Source organism: Macaca nemestrina, chromosome 2, assembly GCF_043159975.1.
Source record: "Macaca nemestrina isolate mMacNem1 chromosome 2, mMacNem.hap1, whole genome shotgun sequence".
In the NCBI taxonomy this organism is placed as follows: Eukaryota; Metazoa; Chordata; class Mammalia; order Primates; family Cercopithecidae; genus Macaca; species Macaca nemestrina.
The window spans coordinates 151113718-151129924 of record NC_092126.1 but is presented as its reverse complement, the minus strand read 5'-3'; the positions used below and the strand labels follow the sequence as shown (position 1 = coordinate 151129924).

Sequence of the window (16207 nt, the reverse complement as noted above, 5' to 3'; positions counted from 1 at the left end):
ATTGAATCTGCATGCAAATTTAGGTAAACATAATTACAAGTGCTAACAGAAACAGACAGAAACTTAGTATCTGATGTTTCGATGCAGCCAATCATGAAGAAAATATGTCCTACTAAGTTCATATTAGAGAATAGGGAATCATGGCACCTTAGGGTTACACAAGACCTTATAAGTTACCTAGTCCATTTCTCCCGCCAAAGCAAGACGTCTTGAGAGATGATTCAGACTCTACACAAATATGTCCAATGACAAAGCACTCACTTTCTCACAAATCATCCTTTCCCACTGTGGGACAGCTGTAGTTATTAGAATGCTTTCCTTATGCTGAGCTGAACTAGACCTCCCTTTAATTCCTAGCAATCCTTTGAAAAAGGAGGAGGATTATTTATGTAATGGTGAGCTCCACAAGAGAAGGTGCCAGTCCATCTTGCCTACTGCCCCGGTCCCAGTGTCTAGCACAAAGCGTGGGACATTATAAAGGAGCCATAAAACATGACTGCCTGGCCAGGCACAGTGGCTCACACCTGCAATCCCAGCACTTTGGGATGCTGAGGCGGGCAGATCACTTGAGGTCAGGAGTTCAAAACCAGCCTGGCTAACATGGCAAAACCCCATCTCTATTAAAAATACTTTTAAAACCTAGCTGGGAGTGGTGGTGCATGCCTGTAATCCCAGCTACTCACGAGGGTAAGGCAGGAGAAGCGCTTGAATCCAGAGGCAGAGGTTTCAGTGAGCCAAGATTGTGCCACTGCACTCTAGCCTGGGTGACAGAATGAGGCTCCATCTCCAAAAAAAAAAAGACTGCCCTACAGGAGTCAGTCATCAACCCCACTCATTCATCCTTTAGGGCGGTGGTCTTCTAACTCTGGGATGAAGGAAGTTTCTTGTCTCTTACACCCACTGTGGATATTGCTATGAAATGCAAAATTATGTCCTTGAATATCATAATAATATTAAAGTTTTAAAGGCTTACCCTCAAATCTATCCTTACCGTGTGCCAGGTCCGTAACGAACACTTGTGGGGCAGCATCAAGCCACAGACCACACTTTGAGCACCACTCTGTGCTTCAGAGCATCGTCTACATCTGTCCTTCCACTTCACTCTCACAGGCCCTCCTCACGGTATGTCCAGATTTTGCAGCAGCCTCCTGACTGCTTTCCCTGCATGCTACTGCCAAATCAATCTTCTGATTCAATCATCTCACCCCTCTTCTTAAGATATGGAATCTCCCCGTTCCTTATGAGATAAAACCCACACTCCTTCTCCTGCATTCCAGACCCTTTATCATCTGGTCTAAAATCTACACTTCCAACCATGTTTCTCACTAACCACATCCATGCACTCTCCACTTCAAACTGGTTAATCTCTGCAAACCTTCCCCTAACTCTATGCTTATTCGCTATTCCAGGCTTTGTTTTCTTATACTGGAAATTATTTTCTCTTTTGGCTACCTCAAACCAGGAACTTTTTTTTTCTTAATTTGAGGTAAAATTCACAATTTAAAATGTATTTATGAAGTGTACAATCCAGTGGTATTTAGTAATTCTTAAAGCTGTGCAGTCATCACCTCTGTGTAGTTCCAAAACATGTTCATCACCTCCAAAGGAAATCCTGTACCCATTAAGCAGTCACTCCCCCTTTCCTTTCTCTTCAGCCCCTGGCAACTCATCTGCTTCCTATCTCTATGGATGTATCTACTCGGGATATTTTGTACAAATGGAATCATCCTTTAATTCCCTTCTTGTTTCTTTTTCTGTACAGTTTTTAGTATTTTTCGTGAGGCTAACCTGTCAATCCCTGAGTTTCTGAAGTTTAGTTCAATTCCCACTTTCTCTATGAGGCTTTACCTGGCTGTGCCCTCCACTCCACACTGATCTTAGCCTTCTCTGAATTTCCATAGCATTTGTTTTCTCCCTTTACTTATTTCGGCCCTTAATACTGCTGTGAATTGTTAGTTACCAGTTTCAACATTACCCCTTCTTGGCTCACGTAGATGATAAGCTCCTAGCTACAGAAGCTCTGGTATCTCCCTTTGTGCCCAGAACCAACTTGAACACATGTGCAACTCTTTGTGTCTGGCAATACATGAAGGAATAATAAATCAAGAGAACTGAAGTCTAGATGATGAATAAGAGAAAGCCTCAAACCTGTTTCAGTTCTTTATCCTTCCTTATATTATCTTCTCTCAGTAAGAGAAGCATCTGCTTGTGTCTAGCAGGGCACTTCTTTGCCCTAGTAGCTGAACAGGTGTGGTGGCAGAAGGAGAATGGCAGGTTGCCCAAGGGTGGAGAGCATGGAAGTTCCTTGCATTGATCTTTAGTGAGCAGACTCTTACCTTCGTTTTACACCCACAGATGAAGGCCTATCAAGAAGAGTGGGTGTCCAGAGATGTCACAAGGTCCATCTATTTGCTTTGCTTGTATATGTAAAGCAGTTTCTTTGGTATTTTGAGGTTGCTCATTAACACATATCTACCTTGTAAAAGGAGATTAACTGTTAAATAATTGTGATGATAATACTTGTGATTCATATATGAACTAGCTGAGCAACTGAATTAAATGACATCTTATACACAAATGAAGCCAAAACTTGATAGTGTTTTATCTAACATTGAAGTTTAAGAAGAAAACCAGTTTCATTTTACGCACGAGTAGTAAGTCTGAATAACATTTTGTACTGGGCATTACTGTAAACTTTTCTCCAACTGTGGTAGTAAGCAGAGTTTGTTACAGTTGCCACTGAAGGTTTCCAAACAAGAATGCAAAACAATACTCTGGTCCTCAGGCCATTAAAAAACCTGTTCTTCTGACCAGAACAACTACAAGGTCCAACATAGAATGTTGAAGTCTATAATTAACATTTTTCCCTTTCATATCCCATTTTGCCTGCTTTTGAATAACAAAATGGAAATTTCTCCTGGCATTAGTTCCATATCATTATGTATCATAAAAACAATACATAAAATAGGAATTAATATTTTAAAGAGTAGTTTAGGAAATTCCCTAAGATTGTGAAGAATCCCATACAAGTGATATTGAAAAAGCACACACTTGTCCTCAAAATAAAATCGAGTTGAAAAGTATTAATAAAGTGTATATAGTGCACCCAGTTTCCTGTGCTGCTGGCTGGGAATGAGGGAAGGTATACAGTGCACAGCAAGGTAAACAGAATAAGAACTACGATACACATTCCTATCCTCTAAGAACTAACAATTTTGCTTGGTACATGGAATTCTCCCATGAAAATTATAAGACATGACAGCAAATAATCAGCAAACATGTGTAACACAGAACATGGAATATATCAGATTCCATTTCAGAGCAGATCTGATTTCTAATTACGTTTTACTTAGGCTTATATTAATATTTGCATTTTCTGAATTCAAAAGCTGGTTTCACCTCCTTTGAGAATGAAAAAAAAAAAGCTGGGACCAGGATAAATATTTCATACACAAGATATATGACAAAGAAAGTCAATCTGACATTAAAAAATTTAATGTTCACAATAAAAAGAAATTAATTGTGGCTGTATTGTGCTTAGTTAAGATCAAAGATCACACAGAAGGCTAAGTCGAGTACACAGCATGAATTACATGAATGACTTAAAGACACAACCACAGCAATGTACTGTGTTCAATCACTTGGTCATTTTCTCAGCTTTTATTGAGCCGTGGTAATTTGTGTACCCAGTGCCAGATACTGCTATGTCTCACCATTTTATAAGGTCATGATTATAGGTGGGCAGATTTAATGAGTGGTCATTTGGTAAATGTTTATAGAACCCAATAAATTAACTCTGTTGAAATTTGCAAAATTTGAAGGTTTTGGTTACCTCTGTATTGAGTTACACTGTAACATTTCATGGCCCTGTATATATGAAAGAATTAATTCTACTTAATTTTACATAACGTCCATCAAAATTGACTTTCCTCATCATTTTTTCCCAAAAACTTCATGTGGTTCAGAATTTATTTCTAAGCGATCAATACGATATTTTCTGACAACTTGAAAACAGAACTGAAATAGTAAACAGTTTGTGAATACAGAAACTGAAAATAGCTATAATAAGTAATTTGATCAAAATAATTTGGTTATTTAAAATAGAATCTGAGTCTCCTTTTACTCAAATATTATATTCTAAGCTTGTAAAAGTTTGTAATGGCCTTTTAAAGAGAAAGCAGCCAACTTTATCTCCCAAGAAAAAAAGTTTTTTTGATGTTAATCGGACATTCTCCATGAACTTTGTTTTACATTTTGTTAGGGGTAAATAATTTTTTTAAATTAATTAATTAATTTATAAATTAAATTCACTTGGATATTAACCACTTAAATCTACTGTGAAAACATAAATAATCCTTCTGCAAAGTGAATAATCCTCTTGTCATTTGGATTTTCAAGGAAAGTAATAACTTATTAGCAAAGGATTCATTCTTACCTCCTTTGGAATAACTCCATTACTGAGACAGAAATAAATTATAAATATATTATGCATACTATACAATATATAATGTATGCAATATAACCTAAGATAACAGGATAGTAAGAGAGCTAGGAAAAAATATTCAAGGACACAGATTTTCTTCCCCATACCCTATACTAAACTCAGAGAGAGCCACCTGAATTCATGGTGCCTAGCAATGCCATCTAGTTACAAGGCACAGGCCCATTCACCCCCTCTTAGTCACTGTCATTCCCACTGAAAATGTTCTCGTTAAATCTAGATAACAATAATCGTAAACTCAAGGAGGAATGGAATTTGTCTGTCTGTTCATGCTTTATCCTCCTTATCTGAAACAGCTCTTGGCACAAAGTAGGGACTCAATAGACATTTGTCGAATAAATCTACATTTAAAAAAAGCTTCAGGCTGGGCGTGTGGCTCACGCCTATAATCCCAGCACTTTGGGAGGCAGAGGCCAGAGGACTGCTTGGGCCTATGAGTTCAAGACCAGCCTGGCAATATGGCAAACCCCTGTTTCTACAAAAAATATAAAAATTAGCTGGGTGTAGTGGCTCACACCTGTAGTCCCAGCTACTTGGGAGACTGAGGTGGGAGGCTCACTTAAGCCCAGGAAGTTGAGCCTGCAGTGATCCATGATGGGACCACTGCACTCCAGCCTGGGTGACAGAGTGAGACCCTGTCTCAATCAATCAATCAATCAATCAATCAATCAATAAAATACAAAAATAAAAAGCATCAGTCTCAGTAGATCTATTCTCTAAGGTATCATCACATCGAGTTTATTTTACCCATAAACACATTCTAAGATCTATAAACTAAATATTGTTAGCTGAAGTTTGTCTTGGCTTATCATTAAGGATGAAATCATCCCAAATTAGGGAGGCATACAGAACAAATATTTATAACACTGATATGAAATTTCTAAAAAGCTTTTAAAACTTTAAGATAAAGATTATTCTAGGACATGCCACAAGTTTCACAAAAGAAGTCCCAAAGAAAGTGACAAGAAAAATGTAATCTGTAACCTCTGTAAAAGGCAAAACCACTTAACTTTCTCCTTTGGGATTTCTAGGACAATGCAACAGAAAAGATGAAAAAAGAATTCATTCAAAGGCTATTACTCTGTATATGTGTGTGTGTGTGTGTGTGTGTGTCTATACATATATATAACTTTCACAATGTTCACACCGATTTTAGGAAACCTCTACTCGCTTGCAATTTTACATTTCTTTTTATTTTTAAAATTATTATCACAAATTATATCAAGGGCTCATAATGACCATTTGTAACAGTTTACCTTTGCGTGCATCTGCATCAGCTGCTATTTATAATAAGCGCAACATTCTGTCAGGAGCTGGAAAACTGGATAACTCTATCATGAGGTCATTCAATTTTAGAAAAAAAAGGAACATAATAGAAAAAAATTAGAAAAAAAAATCAAGAGAGAAGGGCTTTAAAAGAAAGTAACTCTGGAAACTATCTTTTAAAAGCTCTATTTGCCAGCATATGCTAAAGATCAAGTAGATCATGGACCCAAACAAATCAACCAAATTAAACCTTACGTATGGCTGAGAACATTAAGAGGCCATAAAAGTGATGGGTTTCTTTCCCCATGCCAAATGGAGACTAGGCAAGTAAAATGTACAGGGAAGTCCAATATGTGAAATAAAATTTAATATAAAATAAATTTTGGGTATAATAGGAAAAAATCATGTATTGCCTTGATCTTTATTGATCAGAAGCACAGACACACCAAAAAGAAAAAAAAATCTATAAATGTATGCTTTTAATTATAGAAGTAATTTATATTACTGAATAAACTTTGGGAAAGATAGAAAAATATAAAAAAAAACAGAAAGCCCTCCATATCTCACTACTTTAATATAACTATTATCACTTTTGTATATTCTCTTCCAGACTTTTTCATATACATACATTTTTGTAAGGTTCCAATCAATAGTTCACATACTCTTTTTTTTCTACTTTTTAAATATTTTTCAGAGTTGTGAGTAGTTTCTAAATTGTCATTATAATTGCATAATATTTTACCTATTGATTATACCATAATTTACTTAACTATTTCCCTACTGTTGGATATTTAAGTTACTTCCAAATATGGGTTCTTATAACAATGCTTTTATGAAACTCTTTGTGTATATGGCTTTTCCTATATCCTCCAGCCCTTTGGGAAAAGTCCCAAAAGTTACAAAACACTGCCCAATGCTTTCTAAGTGGCCTGAACTAAATCTTAGTGACATCAGATATATATGAGTATAAATCTCTTTAATCCTTGAAATTACAGAATTTTAAAATAAAAAAAAAAAAACTATTATCAACAATCACTAGGAAGGGAATATTTTCTACTATTATTAAACTGTAATTGAGGTTTACAAATTTATATCTTGTAAATCTGTTTAACATGAACCAGTCCTCTAGGGCCGATCATCCTCTGTGATTTTATAAAATCCAGTCTTTGAAGCTGTAGTCTTTGACGCGGAGACTCGGGATTCCTAAGCAGCCATGCTAAGCTAAAAAGAACCAGTGTTGCAAGGTCTAATTAGTGAGCTGGCTCGCCTCTTGACAAAAGCTTATTGACAACACCACTGAGCTTTTCTAAGTAATAAATGATAAGCCAGTGGGGGTAATTTTATAGGATGGTTCCAAGAGATCCTATGAATGGAGAGAGATAGGGCAAAGGACTTAACCATAAGCAAGGGTAAGGCCTACTAGAAATCATCCAAAGCACACTAACAAATGGGCCCCACACTATCAGGTGGGGTGCAAGAATCATCTTGGACCAAGAGTTCCCAAAGAGCATATAAAGCAGAGTCCCTAAAACACAGATTGCTAGGCCCACCCCAGGTCTGGGATGGGGTCCAAGAAATTGCATTTCTAACAAGCTGCCAGAGGATGCTCACAATCCCAGGACCACATTTGAAGAACCATTGTCTTAGACTAATTCTTTATTCTTTTTTTTTTTTTTTTTGAGACAAAGTCTTGCTCTGTCATCCAGGCTAGAGTGCAGTGGCACAATCTTCTCAACTCACTGCAAACTCCACCTACCGGGTTCAAGCGATTCTCCTGTCTCAGTCACCTGAGTAGCTGGGATTACAGGTGTGTGCCACCACGCCCAGCTAATTTTTGTATTTATAGTAGAGACGGGGTTCTGCCATGTTGGCCAGGTTGGTCTCAAACTCCTGGCCTCAAGTGATCTGCCTGCCTCAGCCTTCCAAAGTGCTGGGATTACAGGTGTGCGCCACCACGACCAGCTCTTTCTTCTTTATAGAACATTTAAGTGCCTACTAAGCATTGTGCTATACACTGGAATAGAATCCAGTCAGTACCTGCCTTCAAGAAACTGGTATCCAGATTTTTGCAGACATCGAACTGCTCTAGTCCTAAAAGTCACCCAATATTAGCCTTCTTCGCCTGGCACAGTGGCTCATGCCTGTAATCCCAGCACTTTAGGAGGCCGAGGCAGGTGGTTCCCCTGAGGTCAGGAGTTTGAGACCAGCCTGGCCAACATGGTGAAACCCCGTCTCTAATAAAAATACAAAAAATTAGCCAGGCGTGGTGGTGGGCGCCTGTAATCCCAGCTACTTGGGAGGCTGAGGCAGGAGAATCGCTTGAACCTGGGAGGTGGAGGTTGCAGTGAGTCAAGATGGCGCCACTGTACTCCAGCCTGGGCAAGAAGAGCGAAACTCCATCTCAAAAAAAAAAAAAAATAAATGTTTTTTGAACCTTCTTGAAAACAAAGTGTAAAAATACATTATATTGCTTTTAAATAAAATCAGGATGCTTCTAATCAGTTCCACATTCTTTAGGAAAACATGTAGTAATCCTACATTGCCAAATGCCTGGGTATTTTCTTTACTCTTCTGGATTATACTTGACATATGCAAATGATTTTTGAAGTTTCTACTTCATTTATATTGACATCATTCTTATGTTTGTTTTCCTTTATAAACTTTATCCACCATATGAAACAGAAGAAAGAATTTATATAGGTGCTTTTCTAGATGCAGTCAAAAGCTTGTTTACATAGGTAATTATCAACTGATGGAAAAGAATAACATTTAGTGAGGAACACTTTGGGATTTTCTGTTTTAGATTCACAGACTTTAGCAAGACTTTGTAAAAAATGCATGACGAGTAAGCAATGTGATTAGTCATGAAGCACGAGGGTAGCCCATACCTAACTGCTAAATACCACCTATTAGCTGATTCACAGAATTATGACCTTGCTTTTGAGGTGGCTACTAAGTTTCTGTTTCTAACAGAGATGCACTGGCTTGCCATACTATTTTCAGCAAAAATAAAATTAACTATATATAATTATTATTTTTTGAGACAGAGTTTCACTCTTGTTGCCCAGGCTGGAGTGCAATGGTGTGATTTCCGCTCACTGCAACCTCCACCTCCTGGGTTCAAGCGATTCTCCTGCCTCAGCCTCCTAAGTAGCTGAGATTAAAGGCATGTGCCACCATGCCCAGCTCATTTGTATTTTTAGTAGAGGCGGGGTTTCTCCACGTTGGTTAGGTTGGTCTCGAACTCCTGACCTCAGGTGATCCACCTGCCTCTGCCTCCCAAAGTGCTGGGATTACAGCTGTGAGCCACTGTGACTGGTGCATGTATGATATTTTATGATCTGTGGATCTGCCAAAGGATTAAGCATTATTTATACTACTTTGGCACATTATTTTCTGAAGTGATTGAAAAGTTCCTCTCATTTCAATCTATTAGGAAGCTACTTTTAAAGCCTGTAAGAGTTGACTCATGAAGAGACCACATAATTTGTCTAACATCACAGAGGAAATACAAGATATAATGAAGTGATAATATTCAGATATTTAATTACATTAAGATAATACTAGCTCATAACTTGAACTGTGATAACATTTCTTAGGTTAATTGATGTTTCAGAATAACTGTTTTGAGGTCAAAAATGGTTCAAGGAAGATCTGTGACTTGTCTTGACTCAGAAAAAAAATGATGGGTAAATATAACTTTTTCTATCACTGCTATTCCAAATGGTTATTTTCCTATTTTGTTTCACCGCGTCTGGCTTATGAGGAAACTGGGACATGCATTAACTTTATTTTTCCCTCTCCTAACCCCCTCTTTCAAACTCCAAATCTGTTTTCTACTCCTTAAAGGCCTTGTTTTCAGGTAGCAAGGAAACAAGCAACTAGCCTTTCACATTTTTGCTGATAGTGGTTTAGTGAACTAACCCCACTAGGAACTTTGGAATTTTAAAAGTAGACCCAAAACTTTCAAATTCAAAAACATTTTAAACTTGAATTCAAAGACATTCAAATTCAAAGACATTTTAAGGGGTGAATGACAGCCAGAGGGGTGTGGTCAAGGTTAGGAAGTTCCTTTCAGAACTTCATCTTTGCACTCGAACAGTTTGACAGTTAAGTTTCTCCACTGCCCTCGATATAAAGGAAGACTTACTCCTTAAACATATAGGATGAAAAAGTAACCTCTTTCCATTCCCTTTCCCAAATTATCTTCTTTAGTATAGAGCCAGAGAGAATAACAGTGCTAAGTGGCAAACTGAGATGTCCTATGATGTCACCAAGAAGCAGGGTAAATTCTTAGAAATCAACCTTATATTTTAAGACTATACACAGTAATCATGCAACCTGCTGATTGTGGGAGTTGAGCATACACAGATCTGGTACATTCCTACTCACGGTATTTCCCTATTTCTCTACCTCCCTCATATCTACCTTCTCCTTATCTGTGGCAAACTGTGAAGGACTTCTCACCCCACGTTTACGCTAATGTGAACTCTTCTCAGAAGGTCAGATAATCTGTCTCAATATGTCTTATCCACGCATTATAATCCTCTCAGATGAGTCTACAAATTAAAGTGGTGTTTTTTTTTAAATAGTGACATAGTTAAAACCAAGCAATGAATTTATTTTCTAAAATCAATGAAGTGGAATAAAAATGCTTCCTAAACAGATATTGAATCCAACTGAACTGAACTTACACGATCTAATTTAAATCCCGACTGGAAGGTTTAAAATCTCCACTTAATGGATTCAATTCCTTTATATCTAAAAAATCACAGTAGGAAAAAAAATTCATGGCACTGTCCCACAAAACATTTTCAAGTTGAGAACAGCCTGGCCACTGGAACAGTTGGAGGTATGGCAATGACTCTGAGAAAGCCTACACTGTAGGATTAAGGCACTGGAAGACAACACGGCTCCCCACTGCCCGACAGGGACACTCCGCCCACCTACACGCACCAGTTTGAGCCTTTCTTTGCCTTCGCCTCCGCATCCTTTTAGTGAAGTCCCTACTTGGGCTTTGTAGCTTCACACTGCAGCAGGCAGAGTGGCTTGACAGTTCACTGTGCAGTTCGGGGTCCAGAGAGGGTGGGAGAAGTCCTCTCCAACAATCCTCAGTCCCTAGTCCCATGCACACAAGCCTCTTCACTGCATCACCCTGTGTGCTGTTACCAGTATCTTCCCATCACCGAGACACTGCTTGCAGAGGCCTCCTGTTTGGCATATTCAGTCCAAGTCCCTTACTTTCTTAAGTAGGAGACACTTCACAACAATATATATCAAAAATTCACATGAAGAATTTAAAATTTATTATTTGGATGGTGCACAACTAATTATAAGTTTTTCCACTTACTCCCCACTAGCAAATAGGTGGGTTATTAGGAGACATCTGAACCTTTCAAGCCACTAAAACACGATTTTTTGGTGAGTGCTTGTTGAAAGAGGCCCATTTTAATGACAAGCACAAGTCACTATTTAGTCTTGTAAGTTTTGACACTAAACTGTCTTCTGATTTGATGGATCCTAGGCCTCATTACAAAATGAACTTGTCCCTGGGGAATATACGTTAAGAATTCACATGGTGTGCCATAAAAATATGCAAAGACTAGAACTTTATCAAATAAAAGCACACAATCTGTGCCTTCTAGATGCATCAGATGTACAATGTTAACATAAGAGGGTCTACACAGGACTCGCAAAGCTGGAATAAAAATAATTACTATGCTGATTTTTGTACAAAGTCATCAGGGAATGGAAAGTACAATTTTAAATTGAATGATAATAAAATATTCCCAGAAATGGTTTATAAATTGATCACCACATGAGAAGCATGATCTTCAATCTTAATAATCTCAAAGTTATTGAGGTTTGAACTAGAGTAAACTATTAACATTGGTAAAAGAGTTAGCTATGACATAGATATTCATGAAGGTTCTCTTCAGAATATCAGCTCAATTCAATTCAGGGTCATGGTCATATCATTTAAGATACATGGGTTTGCTCATAAAGCCTTAAAATCATAGCAAACAAGCAAGCAATAATAACTGCAACACTTTCCCTGTTTCAAAGATGACGAAATTGAGTTAGAAAGGATAAAGGACTTGCCTAAGCTATAATAATTGAAACAGCTGAAAATGTAAACAGTCATACTCTGAATTAAATTCTCGGTATTAAAATATTGATGTGTACTTATTGTTGAAGAGAAATATTTAAAATATGTAAGTCTGTTTTTACAAAATAATTTAAGCATATACTATTATTGGTGACAGATATTATTTAAACATCTACAAAAGTTTTCCCAAAAACATGGCCTATTGTATTTGAATAGATTTCCTCCGAAGAACCTACTTTAAGTGCATTAATAACAGTTTTAAAACATATACTACATAACTCCTCCTAATCTACCTGTGTATTGTGAGAAAACGCAAACAGTAAGAACTTCCAAGAAGATTTCGAATAATCTTAAATCTAAATTTTTGATCTAGAACACTATGAAACTAACTCAGTTGATTCACTAGAGATATCTACACTTGCAAGATGGCTGTTCACAACTCTTACTATTCTTTTGTGGAGTCAAATTAGATCCATTTCAAAGGACCTTTGTAAGCAATTAAAATCACTGCGCTTTTTGTTGCTTTTGGATGTTAAGAGAGAGAGTAAGCAAAGTGGAGATCTACCAGGAAAAATAAGCAAGTTAGAAATTCAGTTGTGGGGGGCGCATATGTTTACGCTTACAGACTAGTGACTTCACCAAGTTTTCTCTATTAGTGAGTTTTTAAAAATCCTCTACAGCTAATATTTATTTAGTGGAATCCTATGAGACCAAAAACTTTTTCCAGCACATTTGCCACACCTAATGACATACTGTATTTCCAAGTCCAAGTGACAATGAATCCAACAGAAAGACACCCACAATTAGAATGACCAACTCTGTCCTATGCATTGGGAATATATAGATGCTAAGAAAGAAGTGAAAGTGTGGGCCAGAATGTGTGAAACGTTCAGAAAATATCATTTTAGCGTATTTTCCTACTTCATGAAAGCCTCGTTATTAATAACGATTTTACAATCTGAAAACTAAATGAAATGTATTATTAATACTTGTATATGTTCCACAGTTGTGCCTTTTACACAGCTTTCATGCATATGATTATCTTGAGAATTAAGGTTAGTGGCAAACATCCCTGTTGTCAGACAATTTCAGAAGAAGGAAAATAAGTATTTGTTTATATTTATATAACATTGATTAAAAACAATTCGCTATGACCATCAGTAATCCATTTCTAATTCATATTCCTCATGTCACACCTTTTCTCTTGTATACATTTTAAATGTCATAGGAATTTAGAAATATTGCAATTTTTTAAAGCATAATCTAGAATTTTTAAAAAACTAGTTCTGAAACATATGAAAAATGAACATTTAGGAAACTAGTGCTTCAAAGAAAATATTATATTTTATCATTAAAAATAGCAATTGCAAAAACATTTTCAAAGCACCTAAGTTCAATAAAAAATACGATGCCGGTGGACATTTTAGTTTTAATTTTAAAAAGAAATTATATTCTTTTTAATTTTAAAAAGAAATTATATTCTTTTTAATGTGAAAACAACATCTAAAAAGCCTGGGATTCTACAAAACTTTATATCTCACTGATGCCATGGTTTTACAGCAGTTATTGTTTAAAAACTGGAAACAAACTTGTAAATATCAAAAAAGTTTTTGATTTTTAAAAAAAAAATCATTAGTTTTTTTTTCCTTTAAGTGAGTTTTAAAAGATTGAGATGGCCACCAGTTGATTCAAAGATCTTTTAATTTAAGACATAATTATTAGCAAGTTAACTATCAAATATCATATAATTTAAATCGGGGAGAAAAATTACGTGAAGTACACAGAAGAGAAAAATGGATAGTTTTGTAACACTTCACTTTTTGGCTGAGACATTACCTTTAAAGTTTTGTATATTAAAGTGAATATTATGGTACTGTATTTGATTCCAAAGTGAATCTGACTGAAAATATACTTCAGAAAAATTACTTTAAAACTTGAACAGAATGTTTTGATATATTACTCCAAATGCTAACTGGTAGCATCTATGAGTGTTTTCTGTCAAACTCCCCTAAGAGTGGAAGGTATTTCTTTAAGAGAAAAGCCACAGTGAATGTCCATGCCAGTCCCTATACCAGAAAGGTTTTCTAAATCACCTAGCACCATCAGTTGGTTCTGTTCTCAGTCAGCAATCAATCACTTAGCTACAGACAGAAAGCCTGCCATTAAATATCCGAAACCTGTCGAAGATTTGCCCAGGTCCTTTTAAAGAGTGATTTATTGATTGTTCTCTTAATAACTCCAGTGAACTATTTGTCTCACGAATGACAGAAACAGTTGGGGCTAAAATAATGTACTTCAAAATCAGAGTTTTTTCCAGGAATAGGTATTATACAACTCAGTTTATCATTTTGTCTGGTTTTATATCCAAATGATAATGTACACAAATAAACTTTACATTTTGTCCCTAATCTTGCAAGGAAAAGAAGAAAAACTCTAGTTTCTTGATGACAGACGACTATTTTTAACTGGGTATCTTTTATAACAATGACACTATTTTTTACAACCGTTAGCCTACGACCCAAGTGACTTGGATTCTTATAAAACAAGAGCACTGCAAAATAATAATAATAATAATAATGACATAAGGATACTATAACTTTGCAAATTTCGGACCTATCACCAACACATTCCAACAAAATGCAATGAGAGTGAGCCAACTCACCTAAGGAAAGGGAATTAAGCAGAATGCAGAAATGCAGCCTTCTTGTCACCAGCAGAGGTAAAGGCCCCTTCCTTACCTACCACTGACCTTATATAAAAGCCGCAGCTCGGTTACTCCCCGTTTCTGACTCCTTACCTTAGGCTCCTCCCTAAACACCGAGGCGTAAAGTACCACGACTACACACCCACCTTCCACCAACAACGAGGGACCTGAGATTTCTGTTAACTTCTGCTGCCTCTACCCCCCTCAGTTAGGCTCCCAAGAGGAGTGGTCAGCGCCTGGCACGTGCAGGAGACCACAACGCAGCGACTTCGCTTTTCCAGCCCCCCGCGGTGCGGCTGGGGGTCCAGGCTGCGCGCTCCATCCGCCGAGGCACGGAGGAACCCAGTCCCCGTCCCCAGTCCCTCCGCCGGGCGCAGGGCCAGAACAACGCGTCCGGGCACGGGGCCTGGCCAGCCCCAAGCGCTCCCCTCGCTGAACGGTCCCGCGGTCCCCGCGCGGCGGTCGCCCCTGGGCTCTGGAGAGCGAACGGGACGTCCCCTCTTCCTCAGCAGGGGTGCAGCGCGGCCTCAAGACGGACGCACACACGAGGATCTTCGCTTCCCCGGGTCCAGACACCCTGCTCCAAAGTTCCCCCGGAGCGGCCCCCGCCGCCTGCGCACCTCCGCAGGGAACGCGGAGGTCCCCGTGTCTCCGGCTCCGCGCCCACCCGGCGCTCTCCCGAGGGGGGCTGTCCTGGAAGCCGGGACTCACCGGCTCGCGTCCACTCAAGTCAACACCGGCCACGGCTCTCTATCCCCGCGCCTCTCGAGCTGCCCGCACCCTCCGCCCCTAGTGCGCGCTCTGGTAGACGCGACCCACAGCCCGGGTGCCCTCAGCCCAGGACCCCTTCACCCGGTCACCCGTGACCCGCCCGCCCGCGACCCGTCAGTCCGAGTCCTCCTGGACCATGACGCTGCCTCAGCCCCGGATCCCTCAGCCAAGACCCCCTTCTCCCGAGCTCTCATCCGTCTGGGACCCCGTCAGTTCCCGTTCCCTCTGACCCGGGCCCCAGACTCTCGGCCCCGGCCCTCCGCGCGCCCCCTCCCTGAGCGCTCCCCGCCAGCAGCCGGGTCCCGAGCGCCGCGGGCACCCGGACTCTGACCTGCGGCCGCGGCGGCGTGGCGCCCCTGTCCGGTGTCCCCGAGGCCGACCCGAGCGCCCCAGGCGACGGCTGCGGCTCGGGCTCGGGCTCCGAGTGCGGTGGGCCCCGCCTGCCCGCGGCGGAGCCGGGCCGGGCCGAGCCGGGCCCGGCGCGGGGGCGGGCGCGGGCGCCGGCTGGGGGTGGGGATGGGGGTGGGAGCGGGGGCGGCGGCGGCGGCGGCGGCGGCGCGCGGCAGGGAGGGAGCGGCCCCGGCTCGGCCGCCGCCCGCGCACAGTAGGGTCCGCGTCGGGAGCCACCGGCTTTCCCGCGTCCACTCTGTGCGCGGCGCCAGCTACCTGGTGTCGTTTGCTCCCGCTACCACCGCTGGGAGGCGGCCCAGAGAGGGTCCCATTTCCGAGGAGGGACCCGAAGCTTTGGGGAGAGTCTAGGTGTGGGGCTTCCTCTCGGCCAGAGTGGCTTGCCCTTCACACGGCGGTCAGCCAGGCTGTCTTCCCAAGATGTTCTTTCCAGTGACATTTTTAAAGA

The 16207-nt window shown here is 40.0% G+C and overlaps 1 protein-coding gene across 7 annotated transcripts in view; it reads right to left on the bottom strand.

Moving 5' to 3' along the window:
* LOC105477726 (peroxisome proliferator activated receptor gamma) overlaps positions 1-15829 on the bottom strand; it is a 148857-nt gene extending 133028 nt beyond the window's left edge. For 2 of the 7 annotated variants that reach the window (XM_011734385.2, XM_011734389.3), the window contains exon 1: positions 14539-14638. The gene's annotated coding sequence lies outside the window, so the exon portion shown is untranslated. Of the gene's footprint in view, positions 1-2336; positions 2481-14538; positions 14639-15291; positions 15311-15682 lie in introns of those variants that run through there. The other 5 variants (XM_011734387.3, XM_071092229.1, XM_011734390.2 and 2 more) reach the window with 4 other exon arrangements.
* Positions 15830-16207: the final 378 nt, after the last annotated feature.